The sequence below is a fragment of the Protopterus annectens genome, chromosome 4.part0, assembly GCF_019279795.1.
Source record: "Protopterus annectens isolate FY-2018-M chromosome 4.part0, PAN1.0, whole genome shotgun sequence".
In the NCBI taxonomy this organism is placed as follows: Eukaryota; Metazoa; Chordata; order Ceratodontiformes; family Protopteridae; genus Protopterus; species Protopterus annectens.
This window is the reverse complement of record NC_056733.1, coordinates 1,546,605,841-1,546,625,091: the sequence shown is the minus strand read 5'-3', so window position 1 is coordinate 1,546,625,091 and position 19,251 is coordinate 1,546,605,841.

Here is a 19,251-nt window from a genome sequence, read left to right as displayed (position 1 = left end):
TGAACATCTTGAGGGTGTCACAACATGACAGCAGTCACCTGTACAGTATCCACATCAGCCCACAGATACAGTACATTCCACTTGCTGGTTTCAGACATCAATTTCATACTTGCTCCTCGTGTGTGTGTGTGTGTGTGTGTGTGTGTGTGTGTGTGTGTGTGGTACACAGATGTCATGTGGGACATGGTGTACTGATGTGTTCGCCAGCAGCAATATGGTTGCAGATGTGCAGGGGTGTCATCCGTATACCCTTCAGCGACTTGTGTCACACATTCCACATCATGGTTTAGTGTGTATTCACCTCAGTGATGTGGGTCACATTCAACAGTATATATGTAGTATATCTGAACACAGTCATGGCTATGAACTGTGTCTGTAACTCACACTGTATAGCAATAGAGATGCCTCATGATTCCCTGAAATGGCCATGCACATCAGCTAAATGTGCATTATATCTGTAGGGTGGACACACAACACTGCATTGGGACACCATTACCCCACTGTATATTTGACAGGACACCATTGTGTTAAACATGTGTGCATGTCATTGCACATGTCAGCAGATCACATCATACTACATGTGATTGTCAAGGTTATATGCCGCATATCATGCAGGTGTACTGATAACCTGTGCTGGTCTACATGGTGTAACACAGGGATGTATGCTAACTACTATTATGATTGTGTAATTTGCATGCTGTCTGCTATGACACATGCATGCTGTTGTGTGCAACCCAGGGATGTATGATAACTACCACTATTATTGTCTGTGCTGCATGCCGTCTGCCGTATCACATGCATGTTGCATGCCTTTTGTCATATCATATGTGTGTGTGTGTGTGTGTGTGTGTGTGTGTGTGTGTGTGTGTGTGTGTGTGTGTGTGTGTCTGGTGTGTGTGTGTCTATTGTATAGATAGTAATGTACAGTTCTTGTCTGCCCTCACAGGTGATGTAGGTGCGTTGCCCTCCTGCAGTACATCTGATGTTAGTGTCCCCACAGACTCTAGCAGTGATGATAAATGCATGATTGAGGCACAGGCAGGGTTGTTAGGGGCTGAAACTGTGCCATTGGTTGCCATTACAGCTATATCCCCCTCATCCCCGCACACAGATTCCATGCCTGCACATACCCCATCACCAGTGGCCATAGAGGAAAGACAGTTGGCATGTGGTAGCTTGGAACAGGAATGTGTGGGGACTATGGAAGGTGTGCCTGCACACCATGGTGTCAGCCAACTGACTGGTGGTGCCCCACAAAGGCATGTGGCCAGTGCTGCTCGAAGGAGGACCTCTGGCCAACATGCTCCGGCAAGACAGAGCGCGGCACCTGGTGTCACCAGACACATGTTTCAGGCTGTAATGGAGGCACAGACATGTGCTGAATGGCGCAACAGAGAAGATCAGAGACTTCAGAGGGCTGCTGTCCATTCTTTAAACAACAACATCCAGGCAATGGTATATGTTCAATAGCAGATTACTGAAACTTTGGATAGACGGTTGGGTGACATGGTTGGAGTCCTTGACTGTGGCATGACAATCTGTGATTTGTGAGCTGTCTGTGTTGGAACATCTGGTAGGGGAGAGGCATCGGGCACATGGACATAGGCCTGCTACATCACCTGTTTCAGGTCTACATGTATGAGCTACCTCACATGCCCACTCTTGTAGTGGCGGTAGCAGCAGCAGTGCATCTGGTGCTCTGCTGTCCACACCATGACACAGCAGGCCACGTGCACATGGCCTGGGATGGTCCCAACAGGGACACAGTTCCAGTGGACAAGTGACATCAGACAGTACCCAATCTGCACCTCTGCCTGGTAGTGCCCGTGCAACCCCTGGCAGGCACAGGTCACATGTCCGTGGCCGGACACCGTGAACTGTAAAACCTGGCCTGTACAGTCCACAGCTGTCAATAATGCCCCTGTGTAGGCCAGACACATGCCAGAACTGTGTGCATACATACACACACACACGGAAACATATGTAGGGCACCGCAACACACACATGTATAACATCCACACACGCCCAATTAGATCAAAGGCTCTAACCCACACACATGATGTCATCCAATGGTGCAGCCTAGGCCTCTGGCAAACATTATCACCCTGTGCATATGATGATGCCTGTGCCGCATCTCTGATGTCCACACCATTGGTGCAGGGACATGCTCATATGGTCAGATGCACAGGGTGAACAGACTAGGAAGATAAGTGTAGTTTACAATTGTTGAGTACTGTTGACAGGCAGCAGACATACCATGTACTACAGGTGTATAATGCATTCCGTACTGTTAACAGTATGTGTCTTGTGTAACAACAGTAACTGCATGTTGGTCATGATGTTCTGCCATCCTCCTTCAGGTCTAATTGCACGTGCCGGTGGATGTCAGTGTTTGCAGTTAGTGTCCCATATGCCAATGTGGACTACTCACAGGTATGTATGAATATACCAGCATGCACTGTGTAGTTGCCACATAACAGTGAGAATGTCCCATTTTCCAAACACGTCTACTGATCCAAGAGCATGATAGCTGTGTATTAAGCTACTGTGGCTACAGATGTGACATCCATATTGGGTGACATCACAGGTACAGTTACATGGAGTGGTGAGGTAAGAGAGCGGTCTAGCTGATTACAAGGGTAGAGGCCAGTGGGAAGTGTGATGCCTCATTGGGAAGCAGTAATACACATTCTCATGACAGGATGCCAACACACAACTGCACCCACACACTCAGGTATTGACACACATGTATTCAATGACACAGTAACACACCTACACACTCACGGATTCACCGACACAGTAACACACACTCATACACAGTTGCTACTGTTGAGGTGAGGACTCCTGCCTATGTGCAAATCATCATTACAGTACTGTGCACCTACATGATGCACCACAGAGAATACACATGTACAGGTAGTCAGTATGGCCTAAAATCGGGCACATTAACATGGATAGTAGATTGCATCACCCGGATGGGGGAAGGGGTCATATCAGTTCAGTATGTTAACATACATCTGCATTCCATGGACCAGACAGCCATACATGCACACACACACATACACACACTGTGGCATTCAGTATTGAATACACCTATGTCACGCACATACAGATACCTCACATGTGTGAGATACATACCCCTGTCTATGTCCTGCTTTCTACATTGCAGTCTGCCAGATGTGTACACTAGTCTACAGGAGAGTGAGTAACAAGTGAGATATATTCCCCACCGTACATGACATATATGGACACACACGCAACCACACATGCCAGTACTGTGAATCACAGACCTGCCTAGCTCATAATATGTATGACAGATGTACAGCAGTATTGCACGTGTTACAAACTGTACTGACACTTCCTGTGGCAACAGTGCTGATATATGCACACGGGACATCTTAACTGTTAACAGGTGTCAAGTGATTTACCTCCGGTGTCACCCTAACCGCTGTCTAAGTTGTAAGGTATGTCCTTCAATTAAAAAAAAAACATTGCTTACCAGTTACACATGTTATTGTAGGACCGCTTGTGACACACCTGTGAGCTGTCCTCAGCAAACATCCATCTGCAAAGATGCCCCACCACTTAGTTATTTCCACACATATGTCCATACCAGAGGTACATCTTTCCATACATTCAGCATATCACCATATACAGCTGGCAATGTTGAGGCTACATTGCAACTAAATGATGTACTAGGGATACACATCACCTGCATACATCAGCAACTGCACACACATGTTATCTGAATGCACATCACTACATGTACATGTGTGTAGGTCCTACAATCCTCTCATGTGTGCATGTTTGCAGGCATTGCAATTGGTGGACATGTGTAATGACATACATGACACATGGACTGTTGTATGATATGATACGTGTAATGGGTGACCAGTACAGAGGGAATGTTACCTCTATCAACATTGATATCACACCTTATGTACTGTTAGTAACCAGCAGCCATGGACCTACATTCCATGTGCATGTGTGTAATGGCTGTAGCCACCTGTTTGCACAAAGAACAACAACAGCTATGCTATTTGCAAGTATGTTGTGTGTGTGTGTGTGTGTGTGTGTGTGTGTGTGTGTGTGTGTGTGTGTGTGTGTGTGTGTGTGTGGCATGTACATACCCAAAGCAGGTACATGTATGTCATATCCATACATGAGGGTTTGTACTGGTGTACAGCAACACTCATCTGCTGATGCTGTAAATAACTGAGGGTCCATGGTATGTGTACAGCTGACTTGGTTACAGACAGTGGTATCATTGCATTGTGTCAGTACATGGGTACTCTTTATAGTTGATGTAGAGCTTGGTACAGTCCACTGGTCAAGAGTCACATGGTGGTGTACTCTTATATGTCCTACAACATGTATGGATGCATGTTGGTGGTCTGAGGGCATGGTGGTGTCTGAGGTTTACATCCTAGAATGCAGCATGTGACCTGCACATGACTCATCTGTGATGCCTTTCGTGGGGGTACCGGTCAGTACATGTGAGTGGCCTCTATGTATGTGGGGACACCACCACCTGGAGCTGTCCATACCTGTGTTATGGCCCACATGTCTGGTTCTGAGATATATGGTGGTAGTGCTATTGTGCACTAGAGAGCCATCAGCCAGATGTTCCTCACTGCACAGATGTCAGTACTCCTCATTGTTGGATCTGCAGTGTGCAGAGGTGATTATGGATGCTACACATCTAGTACTGGTTAGCATAAGCATACAATGCAGTTGTCCTGTAGGTGTCAGGGTGTTATCCTGTGTTTAGGATATTTGCCTTGGAATGGCACTGTATGGGTGGATGCAACTTGGGTATTATCCAGACTCCCTTGAATCATGGATGCATGTGATATGTGTCAAAGGTCTGTCTACTGTCAGTCAAGTCATCCCAGAATGACAAACACTGGACAACCTCGTATTTACAGCAGGACATTGGTTCATTGTGTTGTTCAATCAGTTGCCACCTCTAGCAAGGCTCATTGTGTTGGTCAAGCAGTTTCCACTCCTAGCAAGACATCACTGTGAGTGATGATATTGTGCTTGGTATAGGATGGTAGATCTAAGGTGATGGACAGCAGCAGACATTGTGTAAAAGAATGGTGTCAAATATATGTAGAGCAACGTTCCTGCTAAAAATGACAACTACTAATACCAGAGCCCATTACAATGTGTTATTTACGTCTACCTGTAATACCATGGCCATTGTGGCCTTTCGTGTTTAAAATCAGAGTGCATCCCAGACAGCCCTGTGCTACTAAGTGTATGAGCATGTCCAGTATAACCTTGTGTAAATGGACACATAGTGCATTCCGAACAGCCCTGTGCTTTAAGTGTGTGAGCGTGCCCAGTGACACCTTGTGTCAGTTATGTGCCTCTGTGTATGGGCATGGCCATTGTAACCCTGTATAGTGATAGTAGTTGTCCATTCCACAGATGGGCAACACTTTTCAGCTGCAGTTTTCAGTTTAACAGCCGATTCACGTCATGCAAAATCTGTCTACATTCTTACTGTGATATGTCACCCCAGTTCACATTTAATTGGTATTATATCCTTATACAGCATAAAATTAGCAAGATATGCTCATATATGGATTACGCGTCATAAATGGTGCGTGATGCAGTCGAACCAGCAACATCTGCTCGATAGTCGGATGCTCTAACCACTACACTATTGGTGTTCTGCTTCATTTATATGTATACCCATGGTTCATAGTTACTCGAACACAAGACTCAACACTTCACTAACACAGCAGGCATCCATTTTCCTGTTGGGAAAACCGCACTACTACACATGCGGCATTCCCTACTGTTCTGGACCCTTGCCGCATGTTGACTCACTCAAAGTATATTCAGACCTCCAAACCCTATAGTCCTGGCACATACGTGTATTTGATTGTCAGGGTGTTCATGTGGTCATCCGGGTTTAGGCTTGTCCGACTTGGGACTGGGACTGCCCTGTACCTAGTTGAAAGTCAGATTTAGCACGGGGACATCGTTAGTTCCACTTTTAGTGTCCTACCTGTGGTTGAGGATGCAGACGTGTGCTCACCTCTGGCCATCCTGATATATAACACCACTAAATATTACAGGGGGGGGGGTTCCGCTGCTGTTTCCCTTCACATTCGTTATGACTGCTATATTGTGACCATGTTCATTCTTCATATCTACATATATATATATATATATATATATATATATATATATATATATATCTGTATATATACATATATATATATATATATATATATATATATATATATATATATATATATATATTTTATATATATATATATATATATATATATATATATATCTGTATATATACATATATTTATATATATATATATATATATATATATATATATATATATATATATATATATATATATATATATATATATATATCGGTCTGTACATACACATGCATATACACCTACATGCTTATTTACATTTCCCATACTGTTGAATCACCACCACTTACCGTCGCGCATACACGCTTGCATACCCGCTTACGTCTAGGGTTGCCACCTTTTCAAATGGCCAAAGTGGGGCATTTTCAGGACACACATCAGATTTTACAGGCCGACACATACCCACGGTCAGTACAAAGGTTAGAACTTTACTTATTTGCCTAAATGAAAGCTTATTCTTGTAGCAGTTTAGTTGCTTATTCTGTTTCTTGTAACATTTAAGTATTTTACATACAGAAATAACTGTTTTATGCAACTGTTACAAGAATTATGGGACATAATTATTTCCTATAATCACAGGACATTTGCCATTGTATTATTTTTGGTCAGAACACAACTGCCCAAAAAGGGACTGTCCATCGCAAAGTGAGACAGGTGGTAACCCTACTTACGTCTGCTTTAAAGTGCCTTAATCACCCTATATCCGACTGCCACTATGCAAATGTGTAAGGTATATATTCCCAATAATGCACGTTGGGAGACGTGCATCACGGTCAGGTGTTTAATCCTGGGTCATAGGTTCTGCAGGACCAGTTGGAGGATTTGCAGTATTGTGGACAACTACTGCTCATACAACTTGTGTCCAGATGTCTACAGGACTGGACATTGTGCCGTGACACTAAGTCTAATGTTTAGAACAGATACTTATCCCATGAGGGATATCCAAAAATTGTGGGAACCTATGACCTCGATTCTTTTGGCTTTATGAAAATGAGGTAGGGTTATACATGCAAGAGATACATAGTTTGCAATCCTGAGACTGCCTAGGGTGAGACTGCCTACTAGATATGAGTAGGGGTCACTATGTGCAGATATGGCTGTGCCAAGCTAGCAGCCCGAGTATGGGTGGTTTTGGTGGATGTTCAGGAAGGGGGGGTGGTGTGCTGTGGAGGGGATGATGGGTATTCAATTATGTATCCAGGTGTGTTGGGGTTGGATGGCTCAGTTCAGGCCAGAACATTATGTGGGTATGTACCAGTAACGTTTCTGTACATGTGTATCGCACATTTTAATGTTCATATGTTTGTGGGATTGTGTTCTACAGTATGGCCTGTCAGGCTGTATTGTGGATGTGAATGTTTGTTCTTTGGTTTTCTTTCTGATTCACCCACTGATCCCTCGTACACCTCCGGTTCACCTATTGTGCATCCAACCCAGTCTCCCCTTGGCGAATTATTACATTACCCTTCACCCCCCACCCCCATATTCCACAGACACCATCCATCCTTTTTCTGGTTGATGGCCCATGGCACAGTTAACAGAACACATTGCATACACTACATATCTCTGGTACCAATATGGATGTGAGGACTACCCTAGCATTTTGATCTTCCACATGCTGTACTTCACGCACATAGGTATACACAAATACTTATCTTTCATGACATGGTAGGTAGACCCGGGTAATACCTGTTCATCTTTGGGCTGTCCTGACAAGGATGACTTGGACCGCGAATGGGCAGATATTGGGCGAATGCTCTGACCATTGGTAGGGTTTCCACTTTTCATATGACCAAGATGATACATTTTCTGGACACACATCAGTTTTTACAGGCCAACACATACCCATGGTCAGTACAAAGGATATTACTTTAGTTTTATGCCTAAATGTAAGCTTATTGCTGTAGCAGTTTAGTTGCTTATTCTGTTTTGTTTACTTGCTTATTCTGTTTCTTGTAGCATTTAGGTATTTTACATATGAAAATAAGTATTGTATGGGACTATTACATAAAATATGGGACATAATTATGTCCTAAAATTGCAGGACATTTGACATTTAGAATGGTTTTGGTATGGACACAACTGCCTAGAGGGGGACTGTCCCTCACAATGTGGGACAGGTGGTAACCCTAACCATTGGGCTAGGCTTAGCAATTGGTGGCACGCTAACACGATGCTTTTCGCTTCCACTTGGTATAACTATCGACACTACAATGGAATATGCACACAGGGTTTTAAATGTCATTTGTTCGAGTGACGGGGACTCAATACTCAGCTACGTTCCTTTGTGTTTACTTTTTATTTTGGTGTTCGCAAAACTGTCTTGTATGCTTTGCATACATTTCAGTATCCACGGACACTGACAGGAGTGATTACTATTAGAGGCAGGTTGTACTAGTCAGCATTTTAGGTTTCGCGTATCCAGCCAACATGTTCATGCCTCCATGCAGCGCTTGGACACGCCTCCTGCACCTGCGCACATTTCCTATGCACATAGCCATTGCGGCAGCGTGCCTTCATTAATATGCACGTGGTGTTGCTGCGCCATTTCTATGCCACACAGTCGGCACAAGGTTAATGCCGTCCTTGTGCCGAGCTTCGTGAATCCCGGGGAAAGATATATCAAAACATATGAAGATGTGTTTGAAATTTTAGAAAGCAACACGAAAGAATATTATGATAAAGAAAAAAGGTTACATAAAAGAAATTATGAGAAAATTAAAGAGGCCTTATATACACAAAGGTATTCACTACAAGGTAAAAAAGAAAAGGTATCAGCCTATTTAAGTAAAATAATAAAAGAGAAGAGCATTGTGATAATAGAAATGATGGACAAACAAAGAGAATCAAAAAAGTCAATCTCAAATTATGGAAATTGTAAGAAAGCATGTAGAAGAAATGTTTAAACAACAAAGGGAGACCATAATAAAATATGTACATTTAAAACATTTTCAAAAAAAATGAACAAGGAAATTGAAAACTAAATTAAATTGGAATAATTAGATAGCTCTCTGAGCACTGTGAATATGCAAATGAAGTGTGAAATCATTAACATTCCTGAATGCCAAAAACAATCACTTAGTGTAGAGGATGTAACCATGGTGTTGGTAACTACACAATTGCATGTGCAAACCCTTGGAATGCAGGGAGGAGCAATAACAGCTGTGAGCTGCTAATGGCTTGTAACTGTTTCTGATTGCTCTGACTACAACAAGCAATACTGAAGTGAATTTCTCTCTGAAGTGTTTATATCATGCAAAGAAGACGTACAACGGACAGTTGTAAGCACCTTGAGAGCTATGATAACCTTAACAACACTGACATTCTTGTAATAAGAGAACACTGTCCATCCTCTGCTTGAAACTGTCTGAAATGTTGATCAGTATTATTACACACTGGAACACAAATGCAAATAAATGGCCATGCCATTGCATTTCCATAGTTAAGCTGAGAGGAGGGAAAGATGTTCAGAAAATAAAGTGAATAAGTCACTGGCAGTGTTGGCAATCTGACATTAAAATGGTGTGGACCTCTATTACTTTAAAATATATGTCAATATGACATTGATCTAGACATTATGAAGCAATTGAGAAAGTAACATTCTCTAGTCCTGTGTTGCTGGCAAAGAACAATGAGAAATACAAATGAGTGTGTGCTGTTATTGAACTGAGTTGAGCATTCAGTTCTATTTAGTGTGGTGTCTGACAGAGTTAATACATATTTTCTGAGCATATGATCAGGCTGTACCACACACAGCTCTAGGAAACTTCTAGGAAACTTCACAATCTTGCCTTTTCATACCTATTATTCTATATGTGTTACTACTGACAATTGGCTATTGCTTCTTCTTTTTTTTTTATGTTCCTCATTTGTGCACATTTTTGGCGCAGTGCAATGTTGACTGGCAGCATTTTGAGGCAGTGAACTAGAGCCCACTGCTCAGGGTACAAACTGAGAAATCTAACTGATCTTGCCATCACCATTGCATTTCACATTTGCATATATGTGCTTTGCTACAGCACTCTGAGCAGCAGTAAGATGAAATTTTTGTGTAGAATATACATTGTTACATATGTTCTTTTGACTGTGCAATGTCAGCACGTAGCAGAGGGCAAACAGGACATACAATTGAAGGAAACTGAACAGTTTCATTACTGTGATCTTTATTAGTGCAAACAGTGTTTTCACCACTGTGCAGTACTATTAACAAGTGAGCCATGTGCACTTTGCTGTATACCTGTTTCTGTGACAGAAGCTGTAAATGCAGTGACTTTGGCCTGTTAACACAGTTTTATATGGTATTCAAATCCATAAAGTGTACAGGGACTGTGGAAATTATTATTCCAATGTGGAATCACTGTCATTATAATGTTATGTGCTTTTTATTACTGTTTCTTGCCTTGTGCAACTTCTTGGTGTTGGGTGCCATGCAAGCAGGCCTACTACCTTAGGGAAAAAGTGAAAAATGTTGTTGGGCAGCCTACTGTAGTGCAAACAAGCTTAAAGATGATGTGCAACCATCAGCTCTCTGGACAGTAGTGGAAAAAAAACGATCTGTTGACATAGCTTTCTCTGTGGCACAAGGTTAGGGCAGGGCCTTTAGAAATATCACACAGGTGATCCAGGGGTCAAATCCAGATAGTGTTTTTTAATAGGGTGGCAGAATTCAATTTCTAACAACACTTTGATTAGGAAGGTAACACTGCCTACACATGGCTACCATAATTATGTTTATTTCAAGAAATGTCTCTTTAATGCTTTGATAGATAAATGTTGTAAGTAGATATGAAACAGAGTTGAATTTGTGTATAGTTGTTTAAGCAAGATAATTATGATAATGAATTAAAAATGCACTTGCATGTCTATAATGGGCAGAATACTGAAGTTAAAATCAACTACTCTCCTCACTTAGCCCAACTCTGTGTTTAAGACAGTATGTGCAGTGAAGTATACCCAAACCTGTATTAGTCAGCTCATGAAAGTCAATCCATCTGACATACATTTATAAACAGTAATAATGCCTTTTCATGAGAATGCATTTCACAGGACTTCTTAAAGTCTTAAAATCACGGTTCGTGCTATTGGACTGCAGGACTGCAGCCCTCCCAGTTGTAAACTAAGACAAATTAAATAAAATAAATTATAAAAATAACAAAAGAAAAAAATAAAATAACCGCTAGAACCGGAACATCACGCATGTGCACTCGCGGCATTTCTGATATTCGGACTGCTGGTGAACCAGTCTGGAGCATGCACACAGAATCCAGACTGTCTCCAGCAGTCTGGATTACAAAGTCAACATGCGCGTCTTCATTTTCCCAGCAGTCTATGTAGTCAGAACTGCATAGACTGGAAGGGGATCGGACTGCAATGTCCGCAGGCAGGGTGGTCTCGCAGGATGGATAGGACGAGCCTTAGGTGCTCTCGCAGGAAGGGCTTGCCTATTGCATGGATTATCGGCCGACGATGATGGTGGGTGCAGGAATGGATTGTATAACTCGGAGCTTGCTGCTTTTGATAGACTTTGCAAGTAAGTGCTCAGAGGTGTGTGTGTGTGTGTGTGTGTGTGTGTGTGTGTGTGTGTGTGTGTGTGTGTGTGTGTGTGTGAAATTGTACAACTGGAATAGCCTACAATTTTTTTATTGCTTTTTGTGTTATGAAAACTTGGGTCTTAAAGTTTACTTGTTAAATAACCATCTTGAGTAAGCCTGAATTTTTTTATTTTATTTTATTTAACATTTGTTAACTGGGAAAGTCTGACTGGGACAGAGCCCATTTTCAGTGGATGCCCTGGGAGAAATGCTTTAATTGCATGTCTTTGGAATGTGGGAGGAAACAGGAGCAGCTGAAGGAAACACATGTGAATGCAGGGAGGACATGCAGACTCTACACATAAGGCACCACAACCAAATAGAAGTGAACTGAAAAACCTCTTGCTGTGAGGCAACAATGCTAACCTCTGCACTACTGCACTGCCCATGAACTGAACTTAGCAGATACTGGAATTCAGACCTCATTTCACATAATTTTTTCTGAATCACCACATAAATCTGGGAAAGCACGTTAAGCAGTCTTTAAAACTGTGCCACTGATCTACTGAATATGTAGTAGAGTGACTGAGTAAGTGAGCTAATGCCAGGGCCAATACTGTTTTGCTTAACTGTGTTAGTACCGCAGGATGAGTTGGTGCATGTCCTTGGATATGGCCACAAAACATGCTCAGTTGAATTACACTTTATGTTCAGTAGTCTAAAAGCTGATGCATTGAATCCAATAGTCAGTTTTAGCATGTTGTATTCTGCTGCTCCAAGCTCACACCATACAGCTCACAGAATGGATGTATTGTGAATAGTCTTTATATGTCTTTGAAACTAAGTATGGAATCATTCCTCCATTTTGAAGGAATGAATAGCGACACTGAGGTACCTACATTTTTTCCATTTTTGTCCATTCATTACCCTACCCATGGCTACACAACATCCTTCTTTCATTGAGAAAGCAGTATCTGCAGCAATTACCAAATGTAGTATAATTTTATTAAATGTTAATTGCCGACAGTAAGTGTTCGTCATCACTTCTTAGAAGACGTGCCTCCAGCTACATAATATAACTTGAGTATGTAAGAGGCTCTCTGGTTCGATTCTCAGCTGGAGCGTCTTCTGTGTGGAGTCTGCATGTCCTCCCCATGGTCGAGTGATGTTTAAAGACATGCAGGTAGGTGCATGCATGAATGGGTGTGCCTTCTTTGAAGGTTGGGCTTCAGGCTGGCACCTTGGCACTGTAAAAATCCACTGCTAATCATTAGCGGACTAGAGTTTTGCTTTGGCAACCCCTAACCGGGAAAAGCCAAAAGACATCAGTATGAAAGAAACATGGCATTATAAGCAAGGATGCTGTTTATATAAGAAAATATATTAAAATTCCAGATTCTGGACAGAGTACTGGAAAAGATGATATTTTGAGGAAATAAAGTCAGAACACTTGTTCACTGTAATTTGTTTTATTATAATTACTACGTGCAAAACTTAAAAAGTTTACTTGATTCTGTGTTCTGTATTTCAAATCTGTTATAATTTTGCTTATCCACAAATGCCCTAACATAGTGACAGAGTCTGAGTAATAGATGTAAATTACACTTAGTAATCACTGGAATAATTCACAAAATTTCAGCTCCTGATGATGCAGTTTCACTTTTAATAGCCGTAACCAGAGATCAGTGTTCCTAATTATGAATATCTTTAGTTGTAATCCCCAGGTTGTTGCTGCTCTATTAGTAGCTAGTTTTCAGCAGGCAAATATGTATAAACTACTTAACAAAAATGCATAAATAAAATTAAAAGATATCTGAAGGTTTTAATTGGTATAAAGTTAGTTTCCTTGTGAAAGTTTTTTTAATTACAGCTTTCCGAATGGATATTCATAACAATTTTATCAGTTATAATACAGGTAATATTTCATAGTGGTATCCCCATAAAAGTACATATTTGAGGGCTGTATAGAATGGCTAAAGTCTGCATTCCCTCAGACATTGCTATAATTTTCATTGCCGTCTTTAGCAGGCTTGGACTTTGCTAACCAGTTACTCAATTGCGCTAATTCAGCTTCTTTCTAGGGGTAGCACACACACGTTTACCCTCATGAACAGAGGGTTTTCTACCTCTGTAGTAGGTGTGTGTGTGTAAGTAAAATGCCCCAGTCACTGCATGGTGGTGGGTAGAGAATAAGGCTTGAACCCTGTACCTTGGGCCCAAATGGCAAGAGCCTAAATTTTCTACCCACCACCATTTGCAAAAATAATGCAGATTTGTGGCTCATATTTGTTCTGTTCCTCATAAAATCTGTGGTTTCTGTATTTTTGTTTCTGAACACAGCCAGTTGTGCAGTGGTGCAGTGGTACCATTGTTGCCTAACAGCTATAGGATGTCTGGTTTGATTCTTGGTTGGGGTGCCTTCTGTGTGGAGTTTGCATATCTTCCCTGTGTTTGTGTGGGTTTGCTCTGGTGTCCTCTCATCTTACAAAGACATGTCTGGAGTGTTTCTTCCTCTGCCAAAAATTGGCTTTTGTTTCAAATCAGACTTTCCTGGTTAATAAATGTTAAATAATTAAAAATGACAAGCACTAAAATTTCAGACTTCATGCTCTTCAGAAAGTACATGGTAACACAAAACCTATTATTATAACAAGTTTGTAAGTTTATAAGATGGATATTTGAAATTTGTCGCTATTTTTAGGACTGTATTCCCCCATTATTGGCTTTGTCCAGGTTTTTTGTGCTAAGGTTGAGAGCTATGGTGATAACTGAACTCACTGAATATGTTTGGGGGCTGTATTCCTGCATTACTGGCTTTGTCTGTGTTTTTGCTAAGAGGATAAGAGCTATGGTGAGAACTGAATTCACTGAATATGTTTGGGGGCTGTATTCCCCCATTATTAGCTTTGTTCAGGTGTATTGTGCTAAGATGTTGACTGCCATGGTGAGCACTGAATGTAGCCATTTAAGTTTCAGTCTTCCTCCTTCATAAAATAGATGATTGATTTGTCATAGTGGTATGTTGCTCTGACTGTTTTGTACAGGGTCCTGGGTTCAATGCTTGGCAGTGAAATGTATGGTGATAACACAGCATTTTATTCTAGCAACTTTCCAATATTATACAAGCAATGTTTAAAATGCGTCCCTGTTTTTTGGTCTTTTGCCCCCCCCCCTTAAATTTTGGCTTTTTCCAGATTTCTTGTGCTGCAAAGTTCAGAGATACAGCTGAGTGTCAAGTAGATTTTACAAGAAGCTGAGAGCTGCAGGAGAACAAAAGTTTAGTGATGCTTATGCTGAGCTTGCTTGCATTGTTAATAGCACAACAGGTAGTGTACTTGCTTTTGATGCAGAAGGCTGTGGGTTCTACTCCCGCAGTAGATAGATGGATTGCTGATACTGTACTGTATTGTAAAGGGGTGGATGCTGCAGTCCTTTTTGTTGAAGATACCTAGTAACTCTGAACCTGTTATCAGTTTGCCATCCATTCCCTATTGCAATATTACTAGCTTATCATTTTTTAATGAAACATAGACAATTTATTCCTCAAGGGCAACAGACACTTTATTTGTAGATGAAACATTGACATATAAAGTTGTTTGCTAGCAGCAACCTCTTCATTAATTACAGATTTCTTTAATGTGGAATTATTTAGATGACTTTTACTTCTTCAGAGATTGTGCATATTTACTGATACAGGTGGACTGTAGAAGTTTGAATAGACTTATGATAGAAATGTTCTGAATTGGGCAGTTTTGTCGTTATTGGTGCATGCATTTTTTTTATTGTTTACTGGAAAAATGTTCTGAATTGGGCAGTTTTGTCATTATTGGTGCATGCATTTTGTTTCATTATTTACTGGAAAAATGTTCAAAACAAAATTTAAAATGCCCTCTACAGCTGTACTATATTGTACAAGGAATATAATTTAATAAAATCAGAAAGGTGTATCAAAGACCACATGTATGTTTCATGTGCAAGGGGCCTATGATTTGAAAACAGCCCAAAGTTAATCTTTATCTGTCACTGGTAAAATGTATTTTCTTTGAATGTGGGTTTCAATGCTGTTTCAATGAATGTGAGTTTCAAGGGCAGAGAAGTTTTAATGCTAAGTCTGTTTTGATTGTGAGATTGTATTGCTTTGTTTAGCAGATGTCTTAGTGTTTGTGCTGTAAAATGTAAAATAAAACTTTCAAATGAAGTCCAAATTATCGTAGAAGTAAATCAGTATGCACATTAATGTTTATGGTAAATGGGATGAAATAGTCAAGTAATGGTTCATTGGAATAGCTGAAGGGGGGAGGCTCCATTCGACCATGATTTTGTGAGGGTGAAGGGCGGCAAACTCAAAGACAGCCCCGGCTGAACTATACCTCTCAACTGTCCAGATTTTCACAGAATTAATAGATTTTTGCTTCTTATTTTTGGTTTGTTCCTCATTAAATGTGTGGTTTTCTGGCAAATAATTTAGGAATTAAGTCACTAAATAATGACAGACACTGAGTTTCAGACTTCATAACCTTCAGAAAAATGCATGCTAAAGCAAGACCTGTTATTCTCTCAACTGTCTCAGTTTATACAATTTTTTGTACTGTTTATAAGCATATGTGGCCTTGTCCAGATTTCTTGCATTAACAGGTTGAGAGGTATGTGCAAATAAATTGCTTTAAAGAATTAGGCATATCCAAACCTCTGAACTGTCCCTGATTTTAGCTCAAAATGTTGCTCTTCCCCTAATAATCCCGCCGCAAAAATGGCAATTTTGGAAGAAAACATGGAGGGTTTACAATTAATAAATAACTGTGATAATTAGAGTTATAGATTACTTTTATTTCAGAAATGCATATAGATTCTTTTATTTTGTCAGCTGCTCATGTTAACAGTACTAATATTAAAGTGTCCCTTCTTTGACAGGTACACAGCTGAATTGTGTGGCTATTTTATATTTTTGCATCACATTTTTGGTCCATTTTTCATAAAATTGTGTTTTTTTTGACAAATTCGTAGCAAATCATTAAAGACTGAAGTTAGAAAATAATGACAGACATTTGTGTTTCAGATTTCATACCCTTCAGAAATTCATACTAATGCAAGACCTACTACTCTATTACCTTTCTAAGTTTATAAGAGCAATATTTAAAATTGTCCTTGTTTTGGGCCTTGTCCCAATTCTATGTATGGCTTTGTCCAGATTTCTTGCTTTGAGGTTGAGAGGTATGACAAATGTGTCAGGGCCATTACAGTCAGCCAGAGACATTTCAAATTGTGACATACTTGCTGCACCCCACTGCCTCATGTAGTGTGACTCTGCATGTGTCCAAGCAAGGCAAGGCATAGTTTTGCAGTGTAAATGTGCAGAGTATCCCCCCATCCAAGGTAGACACAAGTACTACAGTGGCTTTTCATCTGTCCTTGATTTTGCAGAATGGTCTGGTTTGTCATATTTTTGTACTGTTGATTTATGCTTATTACTCAAAGTGCCTGTTGCTCTGTGTTTAAATAGCAATGCTTTAATGACCATCGGGTAAGCTTGTCTGAGATCATAAGATGCAAGTAAGCTTTAATATGTATACTGTTAAAGAATTGCCAACATTGAAAGCCTTTCTGTTGTTGCCATGCAGAGAATACTTAACTAGATAATGTATAAGCCTTTGGTATTGAAATGCATATGACAGTATTTGTAACAAAGGACAGGATTATATTATTTTAAGAAGCTCATTACACTTGTTGGAGACTTCCAGTCATCTCTGCAGGCTTTACCTGTAAACTAAACAGAATACCAATCATGTGTGGTCCATAACCTGTACAGTAATCCTTTAAGCAATATATATTGAGCTTGTTTCTTGTTTGCTTTTCATTTTTTACTTTGATCATGTTTTCCCCACGAAACAAGTAGATAGTTGTCAGGCAGCAGGTCTTTTTGGATAAGAAACATTTTTACAAGTGGGGGCATCACAGAGATTTCTGCTTTCAGTGTGTTACTTCGTACTTTAATAAAGCTGAATATAAATTATAATTAGAACTGCAGTGCAAGGAGAAGTGGTTTGAGTTGAGTGCTACTTGTTTTTCCTATACTTCATTTTGACTGGCATTCCAGTAATGTATTTAAAAAGTATTTTTTTTTTTCATGCCTCACAACCTTTTTGTTTCCATCTAGATATTAAGTAAGCTGTCATGCAGCCAATGCATTGAAATATTTTTATTCTTCTACATTTCATTTTGTCTTGATTGGACTCTCATAATGATGGTTTGGCACCCAGGGCAGCATATTTAATTAAAGTTAGTTTTTGTGGTTTTCAGCATAGCTCCTCCCCTTTCTAGTTGGCCACACCCTTCCCATTGACTCCACCCATCCAGCTGTCTCCTGCAGGCCCCCTTTGATTTGAAGTCACCAGCCACCACTGCCATTCATACTGAATTCAGTTTGTTTGCAATGAAGATGGTTGAAAGGAGGTTCTCCTGTAACATTGGCAAATAATCACCTTGCTTGAAATTTATGCATTATTTATTTTGTAGGTTTGATTCCTACATTGATAAACTAACTGTTTACAGTGTGCAATTCCAGAAAGTTGTGTGCCAAGTTATCCTATTGCTCCTCCAAAACACCAAAGCTAACAAGCCAAGCCATTGAGGCTGTCAGTGTTTTCTATGAAAAAGTATGAATATGTTCAGCATCACACATCACTGCCATATATCACCTCTGTTGCTGTTTGATAAAATGCCTTCTTATTTACTTACAACTGCCTTTTTGTGCTTAGCATTGTGCAAATGCATTTGGCATGATTGTGCATTTTTGTGCACTAGCCTTTAAATGCAAGATTGTAATTTGGTGTCAATTCATTCCTAGAGTTGCTGCTTGACTTCTACAGGCATAGCTGGTGCAAGAGATGATGGTGCTAAATTTAGATCACAGAAGTGGGGTGTGAACATGTCCAAGATTTTTTGTGGCATTCCTCATGATGTAGAAAAAATGCGGATGGCCACAGCTCCTCACTCTGCTGATAATAAAACTTTTAAGCAAATGCAGACAATACTTCAAGTTGTTCTTCAAGCTAAATCGAAAATTCAGTTGGAGCCCACAACAAGTAAACAGATGATGTTTGCAAAAAACGTATTTTAATCCACACAACGAAAAGACAAATTCAACCACAAGCGCTTTCGCCCGTTTGTAACGGGCTTTTTCAAGTGTAATCCTTTGCATACAACCCAGTGCTTATATATCTTTTAGATAACACCTAATTGAATAATTACATTGAATTGTTTGAACAATTAGGCAATTACAAAATTAATTAGAATAAATTTTCCTAGTAGTTTTACCAAAAGGGCTGTTTAAATCAATGGGAACCAACCATAACGCAAGTACATTGCACGTTGATTTAAAAACATATTAAAATCTTTTCCAGTAATTAATACAATGGCACCACTCCACCACATAAAGTTTAAAATAACAAACACAAATGCTTAAAAAACTTTAAACCGATTAAAAAATTTAATATATTCGCAAAATTTGCGTTTCATCTAACTAAGCA